This window comes from Rhagoletis zephyria, unplaced genomic scaffold (genome assembly GCF_001687245.7).
Source record: "Rhagoletis zephyria isolate East Lansing unplaced genomic scaffold, Rhagoletis_zephyria_1.1 Rzeph_scaffold_01522, whole genome shotgun sequence".
In the NCBI taxonomy this organism is placed as follows: domain Eukaryota; kingdom Metazoa; phylum Arthropoda; class Insecta; order Diptera; family Tephritidae; genus Rhagoletis; species Rhagoletis zephyria.
In genome coordinates this window covers 44,284-51,267 of record NW_016158606.1, presented here as the reverse complement: position 1 = coordinate 51,267, position 6,984 = coordinate 44,284, and positions in this window count along the sequence as shown.

The following is a 6,984-nucleotide window of genomic DNA, read 5'->3' as shown; positions in this document are numbered from 1 at the left end:
CCATACGAAGTTCCAGTACTATAACATGAATACTTTCAGAGCTATGCAGTATAAAAACTCGATTTATATGGGAGGGGCCACGCCCCCCTTTCCAACAGCTGCCCTTTTTCTTCATGAGTATGCCATTGATTTCGTATATCTCCATACCAAGTTCCAGAACTCTACCATGAACACTTTCCGAGATATGTAGCATGAGAAATTCGGTTGGTATGGGAGGTGCCACGCCCCCTTTACATATTGATTTTTTTTTAGCCTAAAACCATCCTTGGGACACGTGCGGCAGGTGGCAGTTTCAAAAAAATCGGTTCAGCCGCTCTCGAGCCTTGCGAAAACTAAAAAACGGCTTTCAAAATATATATTAGTTGAGATATATTATATATTATAATTATATTTTGACAGTATCCGTTGTTTCTGATGGGCGCAAAAATATCTTGCTTAGTGACGAATTCGCCCCTTGATATGGTGGTTGCTCAAAGCTATTTATATTCGAAATTGCATGAAAACAGGAATCTATAAGCTTATCTAGGCAAAAAGCTACCTAAGTACCGAATTTTAAGCAAATCGGACCGTAAATACGATTTTTTCGAATAGATAGGTCCCTGGTCCACTTATTGGAAAAAATGGATCATATATGCTAAAAAGCTACCTGCGTACCGAATTTTAAGCAAATCGGACCGTAAATACGATTTTTTCGAATAGATAGGTCCCTGGTCCACTTATTGGAAAAAATGGATCATATATGCTAAAAAGCTACCTGCGTACCGAATTTTAAGCAAATCGGACCGTAAATACGATTTTTTCGAATAGATAGGTCCCTGGTCCACTTATTGGAAAAAATGGATCATATATGCTAAAAAGCTACCTGCGTACCGAATTTTAAGCAAATCGGATCGTAAATACGGATTTTAGAAATATCTCGACTGGAGCGCCGCCTATCGACATTAGTTTTGTTCTATAATACTCCCAGTGATTATATGCACCNATTGGAAAAAATGGATCATATATGCTAAAAAGCTACCTGCGTACCGAATTTTAAGCAAATCGGATCGTAAATACGGATTTTAGAAATATCTCGACTGGAGCGCCGCCTATCGACATTAGTTTTGTTCTATAATACTCCCAGTGATTATATGCACCTACCGTAAAAATTTCATTAAAATCGGTGGGGTACTTTTGACGCCTATAAAGGATATACAGACAAACATTCATTTTTATATATATAGCAGCAGGCGACTCCATTTCGTGTGCCCAGCGATGCCCACGAGAGACGTTTTAATGAAAGACATAGGAAGGCAAGGAACGTCAACACTGTTTTGGAGTGCTAAAAAATAGATTTCGAAGCATAATAGGGTCGCGAGGACTTCACTATTCAGCAGAAAATTCATGCATATTTTTTAAACATCAATTGCCATTTACTCCATTATCCGTAGAAAATATGAAGTAAAGGAATAATTGAAGACTCGCAATCAATTGCATCAAGAATTTACAACCCAGCAAACTTTTGGAGTCATAAATGAGTCTTTAGGGATTCCTATTTCGGAGCTATTACGCTCATAATGAGCTCATTTAAGAGTCCGAAATGAGGGTGTTTCCTCCGGACGTCGACATAAATGAGCCTAAATTCGTACATCAAATGAGCCTCAATATGAGTTATATTGGACTCTTATTGGCCTCATATACGGCTCATTTTTGACTCTCTTAAAAAATATTTGGCCGCATATATGAATGAGTTCAGACTCTTTGTGAGGCTATTATCTTTGAATCTTATTGGACGCACTATATTTGCAAAGGCATTCAGAAAAAATTCCTTTCAAATAACATACATACCAGAAACAGCATGAGTTTACTCACTTCCATCTAAATAGTATGAACTCATTGCTGTGAACTGTATAAGGTTAGTGAGAAACACCGTACAATCAGTGAGATTCATAGTTAGTTTTGAAATCAATGTTTAGCTGCAGTGTACTCATTTGATTTCAAATATGGCATTGATATACTATTTCCAAATCAAGTCAAGCGAGTGAAAAATGCTGTTATGAAAAGCAAGTCGAGCAATCGAATGACACTCATTGACTTCAAACAATTAGTAGGGAATACGACAATTTTGAAAAAAATTGATATTGATGAAGTATTTTTTTTTTTAATATAATTGTTTTATTAAATTATTTAATTATCCACCTGATGTACATTTATATAACTAGTCTACAATGCATTGTTACCTCAGAAGACATCGGCTTTATAAAATACTTGAAAAATAAGTTGCTTTATTATTTAAAAACTGTTGCTGTTGAAAACTTAACAGATTTGCACAAAATTGCGCTTTTTTGTATACCCGCTAGCAAAAGAGCTCAAGAACTTTACCGAATCTGAGCAAAGGTACACAAAAGAGAAATGTTTACAAGTTATGAGAACGTTAACTGAGAATTCTGACAGTACAACGGAACCACAAATTGCGCATACACCTTTGTTACCTAGGGTATTCCATGAGTAAGTGAAACTTTGTGTCCAATTGTAGAGTAGCTTATTGAACATGGAATGCTTGATGAATCAATGCTCAATACCTCAAATTAACTTTTTTTCGAAAAAAAATTTAGTTATATTATTTTATTACACTGTAAATACACTCAAAACTTCAACATTAGAAAAGTAGTTGAATACGACAATATATTTTAATATAGAAGGCTCTGCAAAATCAAGTATTCACAAAGTTATTATTTTTTTGAAGGGGGGAATAAATGTCTCGATCTTTCCGCGCCCCGAAGAAGCAATATGGCATTGAAGAAAAATAGGCATTTAAATTATATAATAGGATAAAATCACTACGGTTTAGCATGTCCAACCCGTGACTAAAAAGTTTTAAACTTCGTATTGCTTAGTTACTACTTTAGGGAGTTTTCTATAATTTCATAACTAGAGTGTGTTTATACTAAGCAGCCCTATTTCATTTCTTTTATTATATTATAAGTACCTACTTAAGAGATTTTGAAACGTTTTATCGTGTCCCGCCCGTGACAATCATTTATAATTTTTTTCTAATGATGCCTAACAATAAAAAAATAAGTTTAACGTTTCAAACCTATGTTTAATGCCACAAAACTCTGAAGTACAGGTTGACTAAACACCATAATACTGTTGGTGGGCTAAGCGATGTAGTAAAAAATTTCGCGTGGCCAGCTCGAAAAGTCAAGATAAGCATTACTATCTTAGAGACGCCAGAGAATTCTATGATGAGGGTTGCTTAACAACAATTAAAAGTCAATATTAACAATTACCTGAAAAGTTCCAACCAAGAAAATCTAGAAGTTCGCGAAACTTATAAATTCAATCCAATAAATAGCCTTTAAGTGACAAAGATATACATATGTATCTGCTTACAAGTATTCTAATGCAGATAACTTTTCGGATTAGACATCGATACACAAGATCTTTTCTGACGTTCTATGGTTTTAAGGAATAGCTAAATTTGAGCATGATTTGTCCATGAAATCAGTTTCCAAAAATAACTCAACTCGAGCCACTCTTAAGCCGGTTACTCAATGTCTGGTCAACACTAACAGCAGGTTAGACATCTCTATCGACGTGATAACAGTAGTCGATATACATGTTTAGCCTGTAGTTAGTATTAGTCAGACATACATAGCTATTCTAAACAAACTTGAAAATCATTAAGGCACATTCGAAATTTCGTTGCAATCAAATGCACCGTGCAGAAGTGCATTAGGAAAATGCATATAAAATTTCATGCGTTTGCAAATAATCCTTTCTTCCATGCATTTTAATACATCAATCTGGCGACTTCTAGCTTTCGTTTGGTATAACTATTGCCCCTAAAATAGATCCTGGGGTCAGCAGTATATCGTGCGTCTTACAATGACTCCACTGTCATTAAAGTAGGTCAATTCATGATAAAAACATAGCAAGGTATAACCGTTCTCTCAATTTGTCGGCCATGATTTTTTTTTGAAGTTTGCCAACATTTTAAAATCATATAAAAGTGAAAATAAAAAATTGAAATTGTACGAAATTGTTGTTGCTTGAGATTGAAAATGAAAATGTGTGTGTGAGTTTGTGAGTAAATTTAAAAATTAAATTGTTTGGAAACGTCAAGAATTATAAAAGTGACTCTCAGCGGTTCTACCTTACTATATTTTTATCATGGGTCAATTGATCTTGTATTTAACCTCTAACATTTATCATACCTAATCTCTTTGATATGGATCTCACTAGAAGCTTCCTTTCATGAAGAAAATCGTACGTGTCCCACCCGTGACAAAAGTTGTCCCACCCGTGACAGGAGAATTTTGAATTTTTTAATAATAAACAAGTAATTCTTATTATGGTTTGTGCTTTGTTGGGATTACTGGTTCTTTTCTGTATAGTAAAACATCTAATCCAGATAGAAATGTTAAGTAAATTCACAGAATTTTCTTAAAATATATGTTCTCCAAAAAGCAGTGTCTTTTCTTTGTCCTACCCGTGACGGAAGAAACAGCTCAGAATTTTCCAATATAAAATCAAGTTGGAATATTTTTCGTATTTGGTAATAACTCGTATATTAGTGAACTAGGTGTAGCTTTATCAAAATGTAGAATTGCTTAGTACTTTATACTTAAATTAAAAAAGAAAAACTATTTTTGCTGTACAAATGTCCCACCCGTGACGATGGAATACCCCACCTTCAGACAGCTTTGAGCTGTTTTCAGAGCTGCGGTGATATGAAAATATTGAGGTATATTTTCATACGGACATACGGATATAATTAATTGGTGGGAGGTACACAAATGCGAAATACCGCTGCTGCACAAACTCAGTCGTAGAGTTATAACCACTTCTTCAACTAGCGCATCGTCAGAAAGTTTTTTCTTCCAAAATAATAATTAAGTTAAAAAAAATCGCTTTACAAATTGTGTTTCTTTGATACTTTCATTACAGCAGTTATGGCATGCACTTGTTTTTCCAATCAAGCACTTGTTATTTGATCGACGACTTGATAATGTGAATTACTCATTCAATTGACAATGTTTTTTCAACGCTATCGCACGTTATGTTCGGAAATAAGTGAGTGCGAGTGTGTGCAGATGTGAAAAGAAAGCGAGTGACTTAAAATGTAATTTGAGTGTATCCATGCAGCTCTCTGATACATACATACTTACGTGCATATACACATTCCTACATGCAATCAATACCAGCAGCTAAATTTTGTTAATTTTTTTGGTTTCTAGTTATTTTAAATTTCTGTATAAACAATTTTAGATATAAATTTCAAATCTTTATTGTTTTTAATTGGCACAAGGTGCTGGCTCATAACTTGGATCATATATGAATCCTAAAAGATTTTTTGTTCTTGAAACTCATATTTCTTACCTATCTAGGACTCCTTTAGGATTCATATATTCCGAACGCTCAGAATATGTTTGCGGGGAATAGACTACGTATGTAAATGCATATGTATGTACATTTCTATTATTTGATCCGTTCTTTTAAATAAACATTAAAAAGGATGACTTGATGAAATATAAATAAAGGACGTTCGAGATGGCTATCAAAGTCGCAGTGTTACAAGTTTACCGAAACTTCATGTGTGTTGCAAGAAAATTACGTCAGCGTTAGCAGCATCAGTATTGCGATTATTATTCAGTACCTTGAATACGCGCATAATACTTATACTTCGATTTAAAACAGGGTGGGCTAAATAAGATCTACCAATGTTAAACACGCCTATTTTCTTTATTTTTTAATATTATTGTTATTTTCTTTCTGCATGTTATAGTTTATCTCTGGGAAAATCATGACATACAGCAAGACCACCAACAACGACTACAATACGCTATTCATTTTACACAATTAGCCAAACAAATTGATCTTTTAAGGTAATTTTTTTATGTCGGATGAAGCTCATCAACAAACAAAACTGTAGATTGTGGGGCTCTGAAAATCCTAGGGCAACACACCAGCACCAGTTACACCCATCCAGATGCACTGTTTGATGCGGTGTTATCTTGCGATCGCGCATGTCGTGGTATTCGCCCAACGTTCGCTGAGCTGACATGAGGCCCATTTATCCAGGAGTGTACCGCAAGTGATCAATGGCACCCCCAGCCGCTCTTTATCCGGTGACAGCGTTTCACGGATACCTTTCCCTGGCCAGCTCGTCAGCCACACAGTTCCCCCCAATGTCGCTGTAACCCGGAACCCAAATAATTCTAATGCAGAATTATCCCGACACGGCCGAAAGAGAGAGCAGACATTCCTTAACCAAGTTAGGGCGCACCTCTAATGAACGCAAGGCCCTGATAGCCGCTTGGCTACCAGAATATACGCTCACTTCCCTGACTGTTATAACGCTCCTTAGCTGTGAATCTACAGCCTCCTTGATAGCACCTACTTCCACCTGGAATACTCTGCAGAAGTCCGGGAGCCTGAACTTAGTGCTGATGGAGAGCTCTCGACAGAAGACCCCTCCACCAACCCTGCCGTCCAGTTTCGATCCATCCGTAAAGAAGTTCACCGCACTCCTTCTCCAGAAGTCCCGCCCGGCCCACTCATCCCTTGAGGGAATGTGAACAGAGAAGAAGGTCCTAGGAGCCGTATCAGTGGTGCAGTAATCCGTACAATCCGATCGAAGCCCCTTAGAACTCCAGAGTGTCCAGTCCCTAAGTTGGTCAACCAATCGGTTTCCCTGAGTCTAATAGCCGTTGGCGCCGCGACAATTCTGCCAGCAACGTCGACAGACGCTACGGTTAACTTTACGTTCAATGCTAATGTGGGGGCGGTCCGCAGTGCCCCACTAATACCAAGTAATGCAGCCCGTTGTACGCGTTGCTTAGCTAGTGTAGCCTTTTCCAGTGAGTTCCACCAGACTAAGGCGCCATAAAACATAATTGGCTTGACTACGGTCTCGTAGAGCCAATAGACAACTTTAGGGGAGATACCCCATCTCTTACCAATAGCTCCCCCACTGCAATACAAGGCCACTGATGCCTT